The sequence below is a fragment of the Podarcis tiliguerta genome, assembly GCF_965153285.1.
Source record: "Podarcis tiliguerta genome assembly, chromosome: 3".
Lineage (NCBI taxonomy): Eukaryota > Metazoa > Chordata > Lepidosauria > Squamata > Lacertidae > Podarcis > Podarcis tiliguerta.
In genome coordinates this window covers 877293-898233 of record NC_139536.1, presented here as the reverse complement: position 1 = coordinate 898233, position 20941 = coordinate 877293, and the positions used below count along the sequence as shown (strand labels likewise).

At 53.3% G+C, this 20941-nt stretch overlaps 2 protein-coding genes across 8 annotated transcripts in view; one reads left to right on the top strand and one right to left on the bottom strand.

The window, feature by feature from the left end:
* Positions 1-1217, top strand: part of DTNB (dystrobrevin beta) — a 99523-nt gene extending 98306 nt beyond the window's left edge. For all 7 annotated transcript variants that reach the window (XM_083432625.1, XM_083432629.1, XM_083432626.1 and 4 more), the window contains one exon: positions 460-1217. The gene's annotated coding sequence lies outside the window, so the exon portion shown is untranslated. The remainder of the gene's footprint in view (positions 1-459) is intronic.
* OST4 (oligosaccharyltransferase complex subunit 4, non-catalytic) overlaps positions 812-20941 on the bottom strand; it is a 247664-nt gene continuing 227534 nt past the window's right edge. Inside the window, exon 4 of the mRNA XM_083432842.1 lies at positions 812-824. The gene's annotated coding sequence lies outside the window, so the exon portion shown is untranslated. The remainder of the gene's footprint in view (positions 825-20941) is intronic.

The window sequence follows — 20941 nt, the reverse complement described above, 5'->3', positions numbered from 1 at the left end:
TAGCAGAAGGAGAGGCTCCCAGCTTCAGATCTTGGAAGGGATCCCAAGAGCCATCTTTGCTCTTAACTCCTGTGACCACCTAATCAATTCCAGCAGAGCTCCCTCCCGTCCAAAAGGGCTTCTCAGACCTTCCCTTCTCCACCTGGAGCTAAAAGGGCCCCCGACTGTGGCTCTGCTCCGGAAGGGATCTCAGTTGCGCGTAGGTTTCGAAGGACACGAACATGCCCTCCCCACAGTGCAAATGTCCCCTGGTTTAAAACCATCTTTGACGGCTCTTGGGTCTCTGCCAAGGAGCCTCAGGAAGTGACATGAACAGGCAAGCCTGAGAAAATCCTCTGTGCTCTCAAACCAACCCCAAGCCCCTCCAACTCCCAGGGCTCGTTGCGGGGAGGGGGCTTTGGAGGGGCACTGGGTGGTCTCCCGCTCTGCCTCACTGGCTGCTCTGTGTCTTTGGCGCAGGTAAAGAGGCGCGAGCTCCTCTTCTCAAGACGTTTCCACATCCTTCCAACGAGGCATGCGCCAGCCGACACATCTGCCATTGTCAAGTCGCGAGGACTGCAGGGAAGCCGCCTCTTTCCAACGGACCGCGTGGCAGCCTTCCTGGGGGGTGGGGAGGGCGGGGGCATCTCCTTTGGTTTGCATGTCCTGTTTCCATCCGTCTCCCCCCCGTGCTTATTTGGGCAGCACCTCATCTCAAGTTTGGACCAGAAGACGTTGTCGAGAGCCGCTTCCAGGCAGAGACCGGCCGTGTCTCCTGCGAAGCTTCCTCTTCCCTCCCCGGCAGAGCGGTCGCCTCACCACCCACGGGCCACCCCCTGCTTGGTCTCCAGAAAAAGCAGACTCCTTATTCCATGTGGCCGAGTTTCCTTGTGCAAAGGGTGGGCGGAATGCTCTGTTGCGGAATGCAGAAGCCCCTCTGGCCTTCCCCACATGCCACGGATTTCGGGTTCCCTGGGCCGTTGGTGGGCGCAGCTCACACAGGACAGGCTGGGAGGCAAGTGAGATGGATGGCCCCCTGGGAGGTGGCCCGCAGGGCACAGCCCACACAAAGCCCACTGGGAAGAATGTGCCAGCATGGCCCCCGCCCTTATTTCAACAGTGGTTGCACAAGGAGCATCCTGGAGAATTGTGCCCCATGTTTGAGGGACAGGATGGGCTCCCCCCGGAGTCCCCGAAGGTCTTGTGCCGGCTCCAGTGCCAAGAGGAGAGGAGTGGGGCGGAGGCTGCCCTGTGGGGAAGCTTCAGGTGGTGGGGCAGCAGCAGCAGCAGCTCGCCCAGTTGAAGGGACCCACAAGGGGCATCTAGTCCACCCCCTGAATTGCAGGACTCATAAAAAGCAGCTGGTCTTTGAACAAAGAAGACCCACTTGGGTACTTGGCACCAGAAGCCAATCTCTCTACTGCTGGCTTTGTTTGGGGTTTGGAAAGTGGCTCTTGGTGGATGGGACAAAGGCGTAAATGGACAGGGGGGGGCAGCAAAGGAAGGCAGAGCAATGATCCAGTTGGCACAGAGTGAGCTGCCCGGTTGCCCTGGCTCTCGGGGGGTGAGGAGGGAAGGGGGTCCCTGCATATCTCTCCATGTTCCAGGGGGGGGGGGAACAGCCATGTTTGCTGGCTATATAGTCCAACCAAAATATTGTGAATGGGCTGTCAAGCAAGGAAAGGAGTGATAATAACCCGCTGGCTTCTTTGCTCAAAGCAAGAACCACAGAACTGTCGAGTTGGGAGGGCCCTCCAAAGGGCATCTAGTGTAACCCCCTGCAGTGCAGCAAATGCAGCTAAAGCATCCCTGACCTAAAGGGCTCATGACCATCCTTTGGTTTGGTGACGAGCCACGTGTTGGTGACTCCGGCCGGTGAGGTGTCTGGGGAAGAAAGAGCCGCAAGGGAAACTTCGGGGCAAAGCACACATCCCGGTTGGTGGTGCTGAAAGGTTCAGGCCCCAGCGTTTGAAGGAGGGGGGCTGGGCTCAATCTGCCCCTTTGGGCTGGCTTGGGGGGGGGCAGTTCTGCTTCTCTCCTCCCTGGGCATCGGAGGTGGTCTCTCCGATTGCAGAGAACTGTGTAGGGCGCCATTTCTTTGGTTTTCGTGAATGCAGCAGAAAGGAGGGGATTCGGAGCAGGGGTTTTTCTGACATGTTGCCAATCACAGGAAATGCCTTGCTTGGCTCAGACCCCCTCCACCTCGCTCAGCAGCCACCCAGAGGCAAAAGACAGCAAAGGAAGCCCCCAGCCCCATCCCCTGGCCTGCCAGCTCCCCTCCTCTCAGCCCGATTGTGTCCCTGCAATAGCCTTCCACAGCAGCAGCTCAGAGGATTGTCACCAAAGCTCAGTCCTCCCCCAGGAGAGGACCCCTCCTGTCACTCTGGCCCCAGGAGGAGCCCCCTCCTCTGCCCCCCCATTGCCCACTCCAAGACACCGGTCGGTGATGTCCAAAGTGGCAACCAAGGCCCTGTCCCTCAAGTCTCCTGGGACTTCCTCTTGCTGCCAGCCTGTGTGGAAAGTGACCTTCTATGCCCTGCTCCTTGGTCCCCCCCCCCCACGATTCCTTGAAAACTCTGCGCATATTAGCCTACCAAGTGGTCTGGTAGACACTTCCGCCTACCAGAGCCTGCTCTTAGTCTTCCTGAGAGTGGAAGGAGATGGAGGGTCAGTTGGTGGCCATGGGGCTGCAGACCGCGGGCACGGGGGGTTGTTGGCCAGCCCCACGGCCGCCTGCCATTTTGAACCCTCCGAGGCCTCAGCCTGGCGGAAGCTCTGCAGGGGGCCGAGCCAGGGTTTTCCAGGGCCGCCTGCACAGCCTCTGCATCTCTCGCTTCCCCTGTGACAGCCGGGGCTGCTTCCGGTTGTGGAAATCCCCCTGGCCGTGAGAAAAGGGGGCTGGGGAGAAGGGGGCCGAGCCCTTCTCCCTGCGGGGGCTGTTGGGGAGAGGCCAGGAAGCTCCTGCAACCATCTTCTGCCTGTCACAGGAGCTGGAGCTCTGCCAGAGCTCCCTTGTCAGGCCTGCTGGGGGGCCCAGCACCGCCTCCCGCTCTGCCTGGACCTCGGAGGCTCCCCTGGTTTCTGCCTCTTCTCCAGGTGCAAAGCTTCTGCGCTTGCAGTTCAGGCAAAACAGCCTCCGGCTGCCGGGGTTCCAGCTTGGCTAAAAGAGAGGGATTTGTCCCAGCCTGCCGGGCGTCCCCACACCCGCCTTGGGACACCATCCTAAGATTGTTATTAATAATAACAAAGAGTCACAGGGCAGTGTACAATATAAAAACTCAAAAATATGTACCATAATAGCAAGCAAAAGCAATGCGCGCGTGCGTACACACACATACACACACACACCCATTGATTGCTCCCTGTGACCAATAAATAATCCTTCCCATTACCAGTTCCTGGATCCCATAGGAGGGGAGGAGAGGATTCTCCTGCTTGCGGGTTTGTGGGCATCTGGTTGGCCACTGTGAGCAAGATGCTGGCTGGATCCCTTTGGTCCCGCAGGCTCTCCTTGTGGTCTGAAAGTGGGGCTTGGACATGAACCCTCTTTCCAAGGCAAACTTGCTGCCGTCCTGACGGCCGGGGCCTCCTTTGCAGGGGCTCCTTTGCAAGGGCTCCCGCTGTCCCTGTGAGGTGGCTGCCTTCACCATCCGGGACTGCAGGCCTCACTGCTGCATTGCCAAGGCCTCCATGCCTTACTGTGGCTCAGAGTGGGGATCCCAGAAGGCTCTCCGTGGCTGGTGGGCTCCAGCTGGGGGGGGGGGGGATTGGTTTACGGTGTTGGCAGCCAGGCCGGCTGGCCATTATGACCCCCGTCCTCCTGCTCCTTGCTTTTCATTCCTCACACCAACAGTGACTCGTTTTTCCTTAAGCTCTGCAGGGGCATCTCTGGGCTCCTGGAAGCAACAGGGAAACCCTGGATCATAGAATTGCAGAGTCGGGTCATCTAGCCCAACCCCCATTGTGAGGCTCGAACCCACAACCGTGAGATTCAGAGTCTCAGGCTCCACAGACTGAGCTGTCCCAGGGAAGGGGCCACATGGGTGAAGGGAAGGAGCGGCTGCTTGTGTTTTCTTTCCCGGTGGGTCAGTGGCTCCCCCAATTCTCTTGCTTCTGGGGATCAGCAACAGAGCTGCTTTTTTGGGGGGGGTCAGCTGCCTGTTCATATCTTCCCACATCACATCCCCCCAAAACTGCAATTGGACTCTGTCTCCAGCGGCATCTGTTGCCCCTGAATCTGACCTTCCCTCAGAACAAGCATCCATGTGCAAAGTTACGTCCTGGATATTTTTGTGAAGCAGGGGTGGCAACTGTGCCAGACCCCCCCCCCCAAGCCCCTGGAGACTGGGGGTGGTGGGCTTTCGGTGGGCTCCTGGGGGAGAAAGCAAAGCGTCTCAGCAGGCACCGCCCTGCAGATGCCTCCTGCGCTTTCAAAGTCACCCAGCAGCCAGGTGGAGAAGGCCTTGGAAGGCAGACTTGGCGCCTGTGCCAGCCCAGGGCCCCTGGTGGCAGCCTGCCCTTCACCCGGGGGCTTTCATCACAGTGACTTGAGGCCTGGGGAGCTTTGCCAAGTGCAAACAGGTGTGGGGAAGGTGACCGGAAAGGAAGTCGAGGCAGCGGGAGCTTAGAGGGCAGCAACTGTGCTGGGGCTCTGGGGCTGGGGTGGCCGAGAGGAGCTGCTGCTGCTGCTGCTGCTATCAGATGTGCATGGACCCAGTTCCACCAGTTGCCAGCTAGCCACCCCCTCAGGCCTGTGCTCTGCAGATACCTGCCTAGTGAAAAGGAACGGTCTCATTTTGCAAAGTTGCTGGGAATTGCAGGTGGGGAGAAGACAGGGCCCTGCTTGTGGGCATCAGGTTGGCCACCGCGAGGGCCTGGGACGTGGCGACGATGTTGGAGGGGAGAATGTGGCCGGGTGTTTCTGTGGAGCTGCAGGAGAGGCAGCAGGAGGGAGACCAGAGGAGAGTGAGTTTCCTCCCAGGTGGGAAGCAGAGGCGAATCAGCCGGATGCCAAGTGGGGGCCATGATAAGCAGAAAGTGATCAAGGGGGTCCAGGCCACGGACGCTCATGGTGGGCATGTGCCTGATCTCAGGTGCTGCTTGCCACACTGGGTAGCCAGGGCTCCTGCCATGCCGCTGGGGCTCCCCTGAGTTAGCCGGGCTGTGAGGGAGGGCTGTGCTGTGCAGGGCATTGGGGATCTGTGCCCTTCCAGAGCCCTGTGTCCTGGCACCTGTTTCCTGCCAGGAGCTCAGTTGTGACCACATTGGAGAGGCCACATGGGGCCTGTGTTTTCCAGCCCAGGCTAGATCTCAAGCGAACGCTAGGACTGCGACGGACGACGGACGCTTCCTTGTCCGCACACCCAAATCTGTCTGGGTGCTAGTTGAAGGCCAGTGTGAGGACCCTTGTAAGAATTCCAGTTTACAACCACTTCCCTGCTTCTCATGTCTGTGTGTCTGCCTGTCTGTATGTGCGTGGGAGCACACACTTGAATGTACGAATGTGAATTCTGGGCACGAGTGTTTTCATTTTACAAAAGAAAAGGTTGAAATACCTGGGAGATTCTGTACATGTTGGGAACACGTCTAACTGCAAGCTGTAAACTGGAAGCCACGTTCTCTCATCTGCCAAATATTTAATAAAACGAGTCCCGTCCATCTCACTTGGTGTGTGCCCTGAATTTCCGGTGGGACCAGGCGGGTGACCTGAGCAAAACCCCAGGGGCACAAAGCCCCCTTTGCCTGCCCCTTCCTTGGCTGCTTCCGCTGGGAAGAGGCCTCAGCTCCCTGGGGCACCTTGCGCTGCCTCTACTCTCCTGCTCTCCTCCTCCTCTTCCTCTTCCCCTTTCTGGCTCCAGGCGGCTCCTCTCCAGACCCCCGAAAAAGCCAAGGCCCAGAGCCCTGTTTGTCCTGGCCGGATAATGAGGGGACGCCACAATGGTCCCCTGCGGTGTCATTGAGCCTGTGTGTGTCGGCACCTAATGAGGCTGGCGGCCGACTCGGAGGGTCAAGGGAGGCCTGGGCTGCTCCTGGGGCGCTGGGGTCAGCGGGGAGCAGGGAAGGTGAAGGGGTCAGGCTACCTCTGGAGATGGACAAATGGGGGTGGGGGTATTAATTCTAGAGCCCCGTCTGGGCCGGGAGGAGGACAAAGGAGGAGAGGGGGCTGCCTGCCCTTCCTGCCACAGGTTGCCATCCAGTCCTGGTGCGTCTGGGGCAAGGTGGGGAGAATGTAGGGACCTCTCCCCCCATGAGAGTAATTTTATAGGCATGTACTTTATACCCGGGGACACGGGTGGCACTGTGGGTTAAACCACAGAGCCTAGGACTTGCCAATCAGAAGGTCATCAGTTCGAATCCCCGCAACAGGGTGAGCTCCCATTGCTCAGTCCTGCCAACCTAGCACTTCAAAAGCACATCAAGGTGCAAGTAGATTAATAGGTACCGCTCCGGCGGGAAGGTAAACGGCGTTGCTGTGCACTGCTCTGGTTCGCCAGAAGCGGCTTAGTCATTCTGGCCACATGACACGGAAAAACTGTCTGTGTACAAATGCCGGCTCCCTCGGCCAGTAAAGCGAGATGAGCATCGCAACCCCAGAGTCGTCCGTGACTGGACCTAACAGTCAGGGGTCCCTTTACCTTTTTGTTTACTTTATACCCAGTCAGACCAGTATAGCTCAGTATTGCCTACACTCTCCAGGAGTTGGGTCTCTCCCAGCCCGACCCAGAGGGCTGAACCCGGGACATTCTGCTTCAAGGGGTGTCCTCTGCTGCTGAGCTACAGCCCTTCCCTGCCAAGGCCTTTCACGCCCAAATGCTTATCTCAGGACTCGCAAGGATGCTCAGGTGTTTGCCATGGGGGCTCTTGGGGCCTGCAGTGTGGTGGCAAATCCTGACAGTGCTGGCACTCTTCACGCTGAGACCCAGGCAGAGGCTGCAATAGCGAGGGTTGGACCAATGCAGACATCATGGCCAGTTCCCCGCACCATTCAACTCTACACCCCACACCTGATGAAGACTCTGGTGGACTCAGAAACTTGCTCACTACTTGCTCGCTATTACTGTTGCAGCCCACCATCCCAATCTCTGAGCGATGCAGGATTTCAAAATCCCAGGGACTTGCCCAGGATTAATGTTTCCTTATGGTGCTGGAGGAGACTCTGGAGAGTCCCATGGACTGCAAGAAGATCCAACCTCTCCATTCTGAAGGAAATCAGCCCTGAGTGCTCACTGGAAGGACAGATCCTGAAGCTGAGGCTCCAAGACTTTGGCCACCTCGTGAGAAGAGAAGACTCCCTGGAAAAGACCCTGATGTTGGGAAAGATGGAGGGCACAAGGAGAAGGGGACGACAGAGGACGAGATGATGGGACAGTGTTCTCAAAGCTCCCAAAATGAGTTTGACCAAACTGCGGGAGGCAGTGGAAGACAGGAGTGCCTGGCGTGCTCTGGTCCAGGGGGTCACAAAGAGGCGGACACGACTGAACGACTAAACAACAATGTTTCCTTTGGAAATGAGGCAGAGCAGAGACAGCAGAGTCTTTATAATATATGGTTTATTTACACATATACAACCTGAGTCTATGATGGAGGGCTTCACGGCATCAACACCCCAAAAGGGTCTTCTTTCTCCCATAACCATAGCCTTGGCTTCCAACAGAATTCAGATGTTGCTCTGACTCTCCAGCTTGCTGTTTTTCCTCTAGCTCACCTCACTGCTATTCTCTGCTCTCAACTCCGGTTTCTCTGCTGAGGGAGGGGGCCCCACCCATTTGGCATCTCACACCCAGACCCTTAATCCCCATCACTTTACCAGGAGGCCAGCTTGGGTATTCCAGGAATTAGAAGGCTTGATTAGCTTTTAACACTTGCTGGATCCAGGGATTAGAGGGGGCTGGCATACACAAAGCCAAACTCATAACACTATTAGAGCCAGTGTGGTGTAGTGGTTAAGAGCGATAGTCTCGTACTCTGGTGAACGGGGTTCGCATCTCCGCTCCTCCACATGCAGCTACTGGGTGACCTTGGGCCAGTCATACTTCTCTGAAGTCTCTCAGCCCCACTCACCTCATAGAGTGTTTGTTGTGGGAGAGGAAGGGAAAGGAGAATGTGAGGCGCTTTGAGACTCCTGAAGGGGAGTGATAAAGCGGGATATCAAATCCAAACTCTTCTTCTTCTTCTTCTATTATTATCAACAACAACAACAACAACAACAACAATTTATATACCACTTTCATTCAAAGATCACAGGGCAGTTTGCAACATAAAAACACAAAATTCATAACATAATAATAAAAAAGACAACATCCCCCACACATATTTTAAAGGCCATCAAGTGTTTGACAGCCAAAGGCCTGGTAGAAGAGGAATGCTTTTGTCTGGTGCCTAAAGGTGTATAGTAAAGGTACCAACCAAGACTCCCTGGGGACAGCATTCCACAGACAGGGAGCCAGTGCAGAAAAGGCCCTCCGGATGTGCCAGCCTCTGGACCCCTCGAGGAAGAGGCACATGAAGAAGGGTCTCGGAGGATGATTGCAAAGTCTGGGATGGTTCATATGGAGAGAGGCAGTCCTTGAGGTGTTGTGGTCCTGAGCCATTCAAGGCTTTATGGGTCAAAACCAGCACTTTGGATTGGGCACAGAATCCAACCCAGTGCAGCTGGTCCAGGATCGGTATAATATTCTCAAACTGTTTTGCCCTGGTGAGCAAAATGACACTTTGTGACATTTGGGTTGGACTCTGGGATTTTTCAAAATAGAAGCGGCACCTCAACCCTCGGCGGGGGGGGGGGGGGAGTGTGTCTCCAGGGTTTGGCCACTTCTGTGGCTTCTCTGATGTCCACACGAAGCATCCACTTCACCACCCAACAGGCAGAGAGGACCAGGGGTCTGGCCTTGATGAAGACGGGCGATGAGATGCCAGGAGGAGCCCACCAACCGCGGCCCATCTCCCCTGCCCCACCTCTCCCACTACTGCCCACTCCAGCCTTCCTCAGCATGGCTCCGTTTGGGACTCCAGCCTCAATCAGCCAGATGGGTTTGGGAAGGCACGTTGAGACTTTGCCTGGCAGTTGGTGGCCAAGGGCCCAGCAGGGTCCCTTTTAAAGCAGGAAATGCTCTTGCTGGGCTTTGAAGCTGTTGATTGCCAGTGGTGGAAAACCACATGAATTTGTCTCGTCCTCTTTCCAAGCCATTCCTGCCTCCTCCAGCAGTGAGTTCCACAGTTTAACTATGCACTGAATAAACAAGGACTTCCAAAGGCTACGGGAAGCTGTGGGGGGGGGGTCCAGCGGGCTGTTATGATCTGGCAGGGCCCTGCCGTTGGGCCACGGGACATGCCTGCTGCCTCTGAAAGGATGATGCTGCCAAGAGCCAGGTTGGGTCAGCAAGTGGAGGCTGTTGATCCCAGCCATGTCTGAAGCAGCCGTCCCTGCTGGACCTGTTTTGGGAGAGGAACCCCCCCGCTTGGGCTGGTGGTCCTGCTGTTTACAAATGCCCAAGAAGAGCTGCTTTGAGGCTTCCTCTGTCCCGGATGCTTTAGTTGGGATTCCTGCATTGCAGGGGGTTGGACTAGATGACCGCTGGGGTCCCTTCCAGCTCTATCCTGCCCAGCTTTCGCCTTTTGGAGATGGCTGTAACTGCAGCCACAGGGGGCCCAAGGGCTTCGTGCTGCAGGCCCAGGTGGCTATTTGAGTAGGATTGCTGCCAGCAGAGTCCAGCACAGTGGAGCTATTAGCTGTCATTAGCAGCCCCGGGAAGCAGGCAACGGCCTGGCGGTCCCCCTGGCCTGTTGGGGCCAGGAACAGCAGGCCAGCAAATGGGAAGGTCAAAGGGCAACCTGCCGCTAATCTGAGTGGATTTGGCGGCGGCGGCTCCCGGGTCAAAGGTCAGAGAGGGCAGCTCTGCGTGGTGCCAGCTCCGCCTGGGCTGGGGCAAGAGGGGCTTTGCCCCACGACTGAGCCGGGATGCCCATGGATTTGCCGTGCCAAATTCGGGTCTGCAGTCCCCCTTCCTGGCACTTTGCGTCTGCTGGCGACTGATGCCCTGGGTGCCTCAGCACAGGCGGACCATGCAGGAGTGGAGAGCTCCCATTAGTTAGTTGGCTTAAAGGTGTGTTTGTTTATGATGTTGCTTTCCCTGCCTTTCTCCCATTGTACGTTTCCGAGCACAATTCAAAGTGTTGGTGCTGACCTTGAAAGCCCTAAACGGCCTCGGTCCTGTCTACCTGAAGGAGCGTCTCCACCTCCATCATTCTGCCCGGACACTGAGGTCCATCTTCCGAGGGCCTTCTGGTGGTTCCCTCCCTGCAAGAAGTGAGGTTACAGGGAACCAGGCAGAGGGCCTTCTCGGTAGTGACACCTGCCCTGTGGAACGCCCTCCCATCAAGGAATGTCAAGGAAATAAACAACTATCTGACTTTTAGGAGACATCTGAAGGCAGCCCTGTTTAGGATAGCTTTTGATGTTTTGTTGTGTTTTTAATATTATGTTGGGAGCCGCCCAGATGGGCGGGGCATAAATTATTATTATTATTATTATTAAGAACTGTGGAGTTGAAAGGCACCCCAAGGGTCATCTAGCCAAGCCCCGCTGCAGTGCAGGAATTGCAATTTTTTAAAAAAAATATATATTAAGTACAAATTAGAAAACATACATATTTACAACAAAAGAAAATACAAAGGAAAAAGAAAATACATATAACCAAGGAAAAAATTAGAGAATACTTTGCCTCTTTTCAAATTTACAGTTGTTTATACCTCTCTAAAATGCTATTCACAATAAAGGAGTGAAATGAAAGATAAGATATCGGAAAATGAAAAAAAGAACAAAGAAAAAATAAAGAAGTAAAAGAAAAGGATCATAGGTGAAAAATTTTTAAAGTAGATAAGTATTCACTATACATAACCATTTCCCATCTATATTTGTATTCAATTGTATAATTTCATCTTGTCCTTATCTACCTTAAAAAGTGTTGTTGTTTTTTAAAAGACTTCCACCGTTTGCCTCACGCGTTTTTAATAATCCGTTCGTCAGATCCTCTGTTCTTCATATTTTCCCTTTGAATTTCCTTAATGTCTCACTTTGCATTTTTTATATTATGCACAAGATTATTCTAAACACAACCAGATTTTTATAGTCAAGCCCTGGTTTTGTGAATAATCATTTAAGAACTCCCATTGCTTCATAACCATGGTTTTGGATTTCCTCCTTATTATATCCGTCCGTTTTGCTAGTTCCAGGTACTCGCAAAGTTTCCCCAACCAGGAATTGCAATTAAATAATCCCTGGCAGGAGGAGCTCAAGGCGGCAGCAGATGCTGCGTGAAGGGAAGCAGGGGCAACACTGCCTTCCACCTGAGCCGCCTGAGCCCCTGCCTGGATCCCTCCAGGTGCGCAGAATAAGAACAAGGGCACAGGTGAGAATTAGGAACCTGCCTTCTCCTGAGTCAGCTCCATCTTGCTGAGCTTGGCTGGCAGCAGCGGCTCTTTGGGGTTCCAGGCAGGAGTCTCTCCCAGTCCTACCTGCAGAGGCCAGCAGGATTTGAACCCGAGACCCTCCGCAGGCCAGGCAGATGCTCTTCCAGTGAGCTACAGCCTTTTCCCAAAATGGTCTCCTAAGACAACCTCCTGCAGGTGTTGAATCCTCCACTTTCCCCAGCCTGATTTATTCCATCTTATTTATTATCAAATTCCTTACCTGCCACTCGCCACGAGGTCCCAGGGCTTGTTATAACAAGGTAAAAACACAACATTGCACTTGGTTAAAACAATCTGCAGTCAGAAAACTAGGGTGGGCACTGATCTCTGTTTGCTGCCTCCCTCCCCTTCGGAACACCTTTTCAAAGTGGTTGTGTGAATCAGGAAAAGGGGTGCAGAATTTGGATGAGGAAAGTGGGGTGAGAAAAGTCAGGTGGCAATGCAGGGGCCCCCCTGAAGTTTCCCCGAATGTTCCAGCTGGGAGAGGACCCCCCAGCAGAGCCTGACTGGGCCGAGGTGGAGAAATTGGGTGGCAGGCCTGGGCCAGGGGGCCTGAGGAGGGTCTTGAGGTGAGTGCCCTGGTGGCAGCCTCTCCTCTTCCTGAGAAGAGGAATTTGTGGGCATCCCATGATGCTGAACGATGGAAGTGGACCATGCAGAATTAGATAAACTAACAGGAAGGATTCGAAACCTGCAGGACCAGAGATTCTCAGAAGACGAGTAAATTTACGGACTATTTGAAAAGTAATTGTGATGAACAGATGACGCCAGTAGGTTTGCAAGAAGTTTCGTCAGGTGAATTATTTGGAATATTGCAAAAAAGACAACGAGGAGAATTATTAGTTAAAGAGAATTAAAGGTAATATAAAATTAAGAAATGCATAATAAGTGATAAGGACGGAAAATCATCAGAGGTGTTGACGGAAGTCAAAAAAATATTGCATAAGATGTGAAGCTTTGTTGTATGAATGTTAATTAATATGATAAAAACTAATAATTCTGCTCTGGTCAGACCTCACCTGGAGTACTGTGTCCAGTTCTGGGCACCACAGTTCAAGAAGGACACTGACAAACTAGAACGTGTACAGAGGAGGGCAACCAAAATGGTCAAAGGCCTGGAAACAATGCCTTATGAGGATCGGCTAAGGGAGCTGGGCATGTTTAGCCTGGAGAAGAGGAGGTTAAGGGGTGATATGATAGCCATGTTCAAATATATAAAAGGATGTCACATAGAGGAGGGAGAAAGGTTGTTTTCTGCTGCTCCAGAGAAGCGGACACGGAGCAATGGATCCAAACTACAAGAGAGAAGATTCCACCTAAACATTAGGAAGAACTTCCTGACAGTAAGAGCTGTTCGACAGTGGAATTTGCTGCCAAGGAGTGTGGTGGAGTCTCCTTCTTTGGAGGTCTTTAAGCAGAGGCTTGACAACCATATGTCAGGAGTGCTCTGATGGTGTTTCCTGCTTGGCAGGGGGTTGGACTCGATGGCCCTTGTGGTCTCTTCCAACTCTAGGATTCTATGATTCTATAATAAAAATGTATATATATACAAAGAAGCTGAACGATGGAAGATTTGGGACAGAGAAAAGGAAGTCCTTCATCATGCAGCACATTGCCTGTGGAACTCCCTCCCACAGGAGACAGCGAGGGCCACCAACTTGGGTGCGTTTAAAGAGAATGAGGCCAATTCATAGAAAAGGAGAGATGGCTCTACTCTGGCTCCAGGTCAGAGGCAGCAATGCGATGCTTCTGAATCCCAGTTGCAGGAGGGGAAATGGCTCTTGGGTTCAAATCCTGCTTGCGACTGGCCTGATCCTGCAAGCTCTTCTTAGGTTTCTCCTCCTCCCCCCAGGAATGCCTGCTCCTCCCCTCCCTCCCCTCCCCCCTCCTTCCGGGGCTTCCTCGCCCCCCTCTGTTTATTCTGTGTGTGCAAATGTTTTCACACCTCATTAGTTTGGTGCTTAAACCCAATTACCCCCAACCCAAAGGAGCAGGGATGAGCCCCTATTGAAGACCCCAGCAGATGGCCCCTTCCCCAAAGGGAGCTTAATGACCCCACAAGGTCCCCTGGGGGCTCACTGTCTTGCCAGCAGGAAGCGGGAGGGAGGGGGGGCATCCTTCCCCTCGCTGGCTCATTTAACCCTTCGCAGGGAGGGCACCGCAATCAGTGGCAAAGGGGAGCCGGGAGGGGGGCATGTCAGAGGAGGCAGGCGGAGCAAGAGGGCAGAGCCCTGGCACACCCAGATCCCCTCTTCAAGGGGCAAACTCGCCACACTGCCAATCTGGTCTGGCAGGAGCCCAGTTGGAAGGGGGGTGCAGTGTGGATCCCCTCTGCCTGGGGCACCGACTGGGGGGGGTCTGTGTCCCCACCCCAGTATTCTGCTTTCTTTCTTTCTTTCTTTCTTTCTTTCTTTCTTTCTTTCTTTCTTTCTTTCTTTCTGCTTTTTATTGGTGTTTCATTTAATGTTGTTGTTGTTGTTGAGTCATTTAGTCGTGTCCGCCTCTTTGTGACCCCCTGGACCAGAGCACGCCAGGCACTCCTATCTTCCACTGCCTCCCGCAGTTTGGTCAGACTCATGTTTGTAGCTTCGAGAACACTGTCCCACCATCTCGTCCTCTGTCGTCCTCTTCTCCTTGTGCCCTCCATCTTTCCCAACATCAGGGTCTTTTCCAGGGAGTCTTCTCTTCTCATGAGGTGGCCAAAGTCTTGGAGCCTCAGCTTCAGGATCTGTCCTTCCAGGGAGCACTCAGGGCTGGTTTCCTTCAGAATGGAGAGGTTGGATCTTCTTGCAGTCCATGGGACTCTCAAGAGTCTCCTCCAGCACCTGAATTCAAAAAAGTTTCATTTAATACAAACAAAATACAGTAAAATTCAGCAGTCATTTACCCACATTCTTTCTCCACACTCCGCTGAGCATTGACTTCCTTCCCTCCCTTCAACAGGTTTTCTTATGTCAGTTACTTTTCCACAGTTTCTTATTGTACCCAATCCTATCTACATCGTAAGATTTATTTCAGTCCTGCCAGAGTCTTCAGATTTCTACAGTTATTATTTATGTACTCCATAAATTTACACCAATCTTTTTGGAATTTTGCTTCCGCCTGATTTCGGATTTGACAGGTCAGTTTTGCTAGTTCCATCTTTGTCTGCCACTCCTCTATATTGTTGGTAATTCTGGTACTTTCCATTTTGGGGCTGCCAACGTTCTGGCAGCAGTCGTAGCAGACATAAAGAACCTGTATTTATTCTGCTTTTTCTATTTCCTCTCCCATCAAGCCTAGCAAGAAAGCTTCCGGCTTTTTCGGGAACGTGTATTTAAATATATTTTTCATTCGTTATAAATCTGTTCCCAAAACTGTTTCATTTTCTCGCATGTCCTCTCCCAGCATTCTGCTTTCAGTGGGGCACTGGCTGGACCCATCTCCACGCAGGGCAATGCCAACCAACAGAATACCCGCCTGGGCCAGGATGTTCAAATGCATAGCAAGCGCTGATCCCACTTCTCCTAGAACCATAGAATTGTAGAGCTTGAAGGGACCCCCAAAGCCCATCTAGTCTGACCCCTTGCAATGTTGGGCCGCAGCTCCAGGAACCCTGACAGGTGGCCCTCCAACCCCCCCTTAAAAACCACTAAGGGAGACCCCCCTTTGTAGGGTGACGGGATGAGAGTCCCCCACCTTCCAACCAGAAATGAATTTTTGGAAGAGACTCCCCCCCAGGGCACTCCAGTCCAACCCCCTGCAATGTGGGAACCGGTAATCGAAAGTAGGTGAAGGCCCCCCTCCCCACAGAGGGGGGGAAACAAATGCCTAATGCCTTTTGACACCAGAGGTCAGGGGTCACAGTCAAGAGCTGCCCCCAACAGAGGTGGTGACCTTTCCATGGGGCTGGACCCTGGCTCCCTGTGTCTTCAAGCTGGGGCTCTGCTGATGCCCCCCCCCCCAGCACTGTACAGTGGTACCTCTGGTTGCGAACGGGATCCGTTCCGGAGGCCCGTTTGCAACATGAGCAGAACGCAACCCATGTCTGCACTAGCGGCAATTCACCACTTCTGTGCATGCGCGTGACATCATTTTGCACTTCTGCGCATGCGCGAGCGGCAAAACCTGGAAGTAACCCTTTCCGGTACTTCCAGGTCACCACCGGACGCAACTTGAAAATGCTCAACCTGAAGCAAACGTAACATGAGGTATGACTGTATGTTCTCCCCCCTCCCCAAACCCTGGGCATCCAGGACTTGCTCTCCTCCCCTCGCCCATCCCTCTGCCCTGCTCTGGGCAACATTCAGCTTGCAGGTGGCACCAGCAGAATGTCCCGCCCGCATTCTCTGCCCCCATCCCAGCTAGTGGCCCCAAGTCCCACTCCTCCCAAAATGTCACCATGGCCACTTGCAGAATCTCATGTCCAGGGCGAGACCCCGTGCTCTGATAAGGGAGAGGGGGGAAAGGGGTGTCTGGGGACCCCCAATATAATACAGAGGGCATCAAGGGCTGCTGCCAACTCTCCTGGCTTCCCCTCCATGCCCAGTAATTGGTCGGACATTCGGAGCACCGCCTGGCTGCCCCTTCGCCCCTGACATGCCATGCAGAGCATGACAGCCCCCCGGTGCCCTCTGGGACCCAGGTCAGCGCTAATGAGCCTCCTCCTTGTCCGCCCCATTCAGGGCCAGGCGTTGTGGCGTCTGCTCCCTGGACTCCCATCCGTCACCATAAAATGAATTCTCCCTTCACTTTCAGGCTGTGCGGGTGACCTGCCCGCCTCCCTTTCCCACCGGGGGACCCTCCCTCCTGGCGCAGCCCATTAATGATTGATGGCGGAGGAATGCAGCCTCCGGGTTATGGGGCTAAACTGCCGGGCCAACGCAGGGCCTCTGGGAAGTCATCACAGCAGAGCGGGGCTGGGCTTGGACAGGGGGCTGGGGGGGCCAGGCCTCCTGAGAGGCATCAGAGCTGAGATAATGCATGCAGAGCCAGCAGAAGGGCCACTCGCCTCGCAAGCCCCTGTCTCTTCCCAAGGCCAAGACGGTTTTTGCAAGAGAGGTTCGAAAAAAGCCCTGCTCCCCTTTGGCTCAAAGAAATGCAAGACCTGCTGCTCTGAAAAGCTTCCACTGCCGTCCTGCGGGTTCCAGCAACCGGTTTTCTGACTGTGGAGGCAGAGCAGAGACATTGAGATCCTTCTCCTCCATGAATTTGTCTTTGAAAGCTATCCAGGTTGGTGGCCATGTGGGAGGGAGTTCCACAGCTGAACTATGCATTTGTGACGAAGGACTTTCATTAATCTCTCTCGAATCTTCACTGAGTGTCCGCAGGTCCCAGCATTTTTGAGCCAGGGGGGCTGCATCTGGTGCACTCAAGTCCAGTTCGTTTCTCCTGCTCCAAAAACAGTGGCTGCCTTGCTCTGAGCCCAGGGGCAGCAAAAGCTGCGTTCAGAGGACTCTGGCTCCATCTTCACGCCTCCCGGAAAGAGGAGCTGATGTCACAGCTGCCCACAAATGTCATCCTTTGATCCGGACCCCTTCCTCCTCCTGTGTGGGCACTTCAAGGCAGTTTCTTAAAGGCTAACCATGCGTTATGTGCCAGTATGTGTCACCAAGTCTCCCACGCCTTTATTTTTGGGTAAGAAAAACTGCTTTGAGAGCCTCCCTGCCCCCCCCAGCAGCCACAGCTTTTCTCTGCCACCCGAATCCCACCCAAAGTGACTTTTCTTAAAAATAAATCTAGTGCAGGCTCTCTGTTAAGAAGCAGCAACAATAACCTGATGGACAGCGAGAGGAGAGGAATGCACTCTGTGTCTGCCATGGAGCTATTTGATCTCTCCAGGTGGGTGTCTTAGCTGAGGATCCACTCAGTCCCGAAAGATCAGGTTCAGATATCTCAGGGGGATCCTTGATCCAGAGATCTGGCTAGATGAACAGGTGGCGTCTTTGTCTGACTTCACCTGGTTCGCCATGACCCTTCTGTTATGCGTACCCCAGTGACTCCCAGATTAAACTATCAGAGCACCTCTCTGTAGGGCTGCCCTTGAAATGTGTTCATAAATGGCAAAGAGTGCAAACAGCAGCGGCTGGGGTGCAGCTGACCAGAGCTGGGTTTCCTACCTTATGATGCCCATTCATTTCCAAGCTCAGTTCAAGTCATAGAATTGAAAAGCTGGGAGGAGGAGGAGGAGAGTTTGGATTTGATATCGCGCTTTATCACTACCCGAAGGAGTCTCAAAGATGAAATCAATAAGCTCACAAGTCAGATGGAAAAGAAGAAGAAGAAGAAGAAGAAGAGGAGGAGGAGGAGGAGGAGGAGGAGGAGGAGGAGGAGTTTGGATTTGATATCCCGCTTTATCACTACCCTGAGGAGTCTCAAAGCGGCTAACAATCTCCTTTCCCTTCCTCCCCCACAACAGCCACTCTGTGAGGTGAGTGGGGCTGAGAGACTTCAAAGAAGTGTGACTGGCCCAAGGTCACCCAGCAGCTGCATGTGGAGGAGCGGAGACGCGAACCCAGTTCCCCAGATTACGAGTCCACCGCTCTTAACCACTACACCACACTGGCTCTCAAGGTCCTACTCTCTGAAGCTTGCTCCCTCTTCCATGGGACAGCCCTTCAGATAGTTGAAGATGGCCATCATATCTCCTCTCAGTCTCCTCTCCGCCAGGCCAAACATCCCAAACTCCAGGCATGGCAGATCCACACTTTCCAGACACAGGTCTGTGCTTTAAAGCTCCCGGGTGAAAAAAAAGAGAACTCAGACCTGGAAAGCACAGGCCCATCAACCGTTCCTCATCAGGCTTGGCTTCCAGACCCTTCATCATCTCGGCCCCCCTCCTCTGCACTCCTTCCAGCCTATCCACATCCTTCTTCAACTGGGAGCCCAGAACTGACATGGGACTCCAGGCGAGGTCTGGCCAAGGTAGAATAGAGCAGTACAGTGGCACCTTGGTTCTCAAACTTCATCAGTTCCGGAAGTCCATTCCAAAACCAAAGCGTTCCAACACCAAGGTGCATTTTCCCATAGAAAGTAATGCAAAATGGATTAATCCATTCCAGACTTTTAAAAGCAACCCCTAAAACAGCAATTTAACATGAATTTTACTATCTAATGAGACCATTGATCCATAAAATGAAATAAACAACGTACTGCAGTCACACAATCAGTCAGTAGCTGAACTCGGTTCCACACAGTCACAAAAACAAAAACACAAAATAAATAGCACAAACAGACAGACCTCAGCGTAACACTCAAAACGGAGCACGTTCGGCTTCCGAAAAAAGTTTACAAACTGGAACACTTACTTCCGGGTTTGCAGTGTTTGGGTTCTAAGTTGTTTGAGTACCAAGGCATTTGAGAACCAAGGTGCCACTTTACTATGACTTCCCTGGACGCCAGACTTCTGTTGATGCAGCTGAGAATTGCATTTGCTTTTTTGCTGCTGCATCACACGGTTGACATCAAAGCCCTCAATGTCTCAGGCTCTCCTGGGAACCGGCAAGAGTGCCTTCCTGGAGGTGACCCTCCCCGTAGGCTCCAATAACTGGCCTATATATTTGATGGCCCTCGAACTCCACCCAGCGTGGCTGGCAAGTGACGTGGCCCTGGGCTTTTTCTGTTGTGGTGCTCCCCCTCCAGTCGAGGTGTGCAGGGCCCCCATCCCTTTATGTTTCAGGCACCTGGGAAGGAAGGAAGGAAGGAAGGAAGGAAGGAAGGAAGGAAGGAAGGAGTCTAAAGTTTTTGACAAAATATTCCCCTAACTTACGACTCTTCTTGATTTAGTTTGACAGCTGTAGATTATTTTCCTCCAGCTCTTTTTACATTAATTTTCTGTCTGGGGTTAGGAATGGGAAGCGCAATGTATTTCAGTATTGCGTGCAGTTTCATTTTCTATCTGCCTTCAGTTTCTTCTGAGAATTGGCTAGATTGAAATAACTGCATAATGGTCTTTCTTCCTTTGTTCCAGAGCTGAGCCCCCACCCCCCAAATGCTTTCAATCTGCTCTGCCAAGTTTCTGGGGAGCCCCTGCATTCCTGGGAACCTCATCAAAGCTGCTGCATTCAACTCATCTACTCTATGTGGCATCTCCCTCCCTCTCTCGCAAGATCACAGAACAAATTCGAGGCTCAAAGTGGCAAGCACTCCCTGCTGCCCACCTGGTGCGGACCCCCCATCGTTGAGGCCGGGCATGGAGTGAGATCAGAACATCCCACGAGATTGCGTGTGTGACATCAGGACATCTGGGCTCCCCAAGGTGCTTAAGAAGAAGGTGCGGAGCTCTGCGTAGGTGGAGCCTTTAAGGAAACCGCTCTGAGCATGCTCAGAACAGAGGCACGCTTCTGAGAGGTCCACGACCACAGCAGGAGCCCAGCTCTAGTTCTATACTTTGGATGGATTGGCCCCTTGGCAACGGGAGGGAGGCAAACCTGCAAAATTAGGGCTAAGGAGAGACACCAATTTACCAGGTGGTTTTTCAGGTGGGAGGGGCCTCCAGGACACAGCAAGACTTTTGGATAGGGATTGGCTGGGGGGGGGGGGCAGAGAGCTGATTGGCCAGAGAACAGGAGACGGACAGAAATATCTCCAGGACAGGAGTGTCTCGGAATTCAAACAGGATAGAAGGGCATGAGGCAGGAGGGGGGGGGGGGCTATGAGATTTGTTGGGGGTGGGCCTCTAAAACAAGGCTCCAAATGCCACGGGGGGGGGGGCGCTGTGCTCCAGTGGAGTTTCTTCTCTGAACTGGGAGGTCGCCCCATGCCAATCCTGGGCCAGTGACACAGAACGCAGAACAGACTGGAGGAAGGATCAGGGTCAGTGTTGATCTGAACCCTATTCAGGCTGGCCTTTCAGCCAAGAGCAACACAACTGCCACTCTCACCATTGCCCTTGCCCCCCCCCCAGCATCTGTACAAGGGGGACGACACACACACACACCCCAACGTCACAGGAGGAGCTCAGCTGGGCTGGGAGAAGCCTCTGCCCAGTCAAATCTAAACCCGAGAATCAGAGAATTGTGGAGTTGGAAGGGACCCCGAGGGTCATCTAGTCCAACCCCCTGCAATGCAGGAATCTCAGCTAAAGCATCCAAGACATATCCAGCCTCTGCTTAAATACTTCCAAGGAAGGAGAGTCCAACAACCTTCTAGGGAGTCTGTTCCACTGCTGAACAGCTCTTAATGTCAGAAAGGTTTTCCGAATGTTTAGTTGGAATCTCCTTCCTTGTCACCTGAAGCCGTGGGTTCGAGTCCTGCCCTCCAGAGCAGGAGAAAACAAGCTTGCTCCCATGAGATATTTGAAGATGGCTCTCATATCTCCTTTCAGGCTCCTCTTTCTGAGGCTAAACATACCCAGCTCCTTCAACCACTCCTCATAAGGCTTGATCACCTTGGTTGCCCTCTTCTGCACACCTTCCAGCTTGTCAACATCTTAAATTGTGGTGCCCAGAACTGGACACAGTATTCCAGGTGTGGTCTGACCAAGGCAGAATAGAGTGGGACTATTCCTTCATTT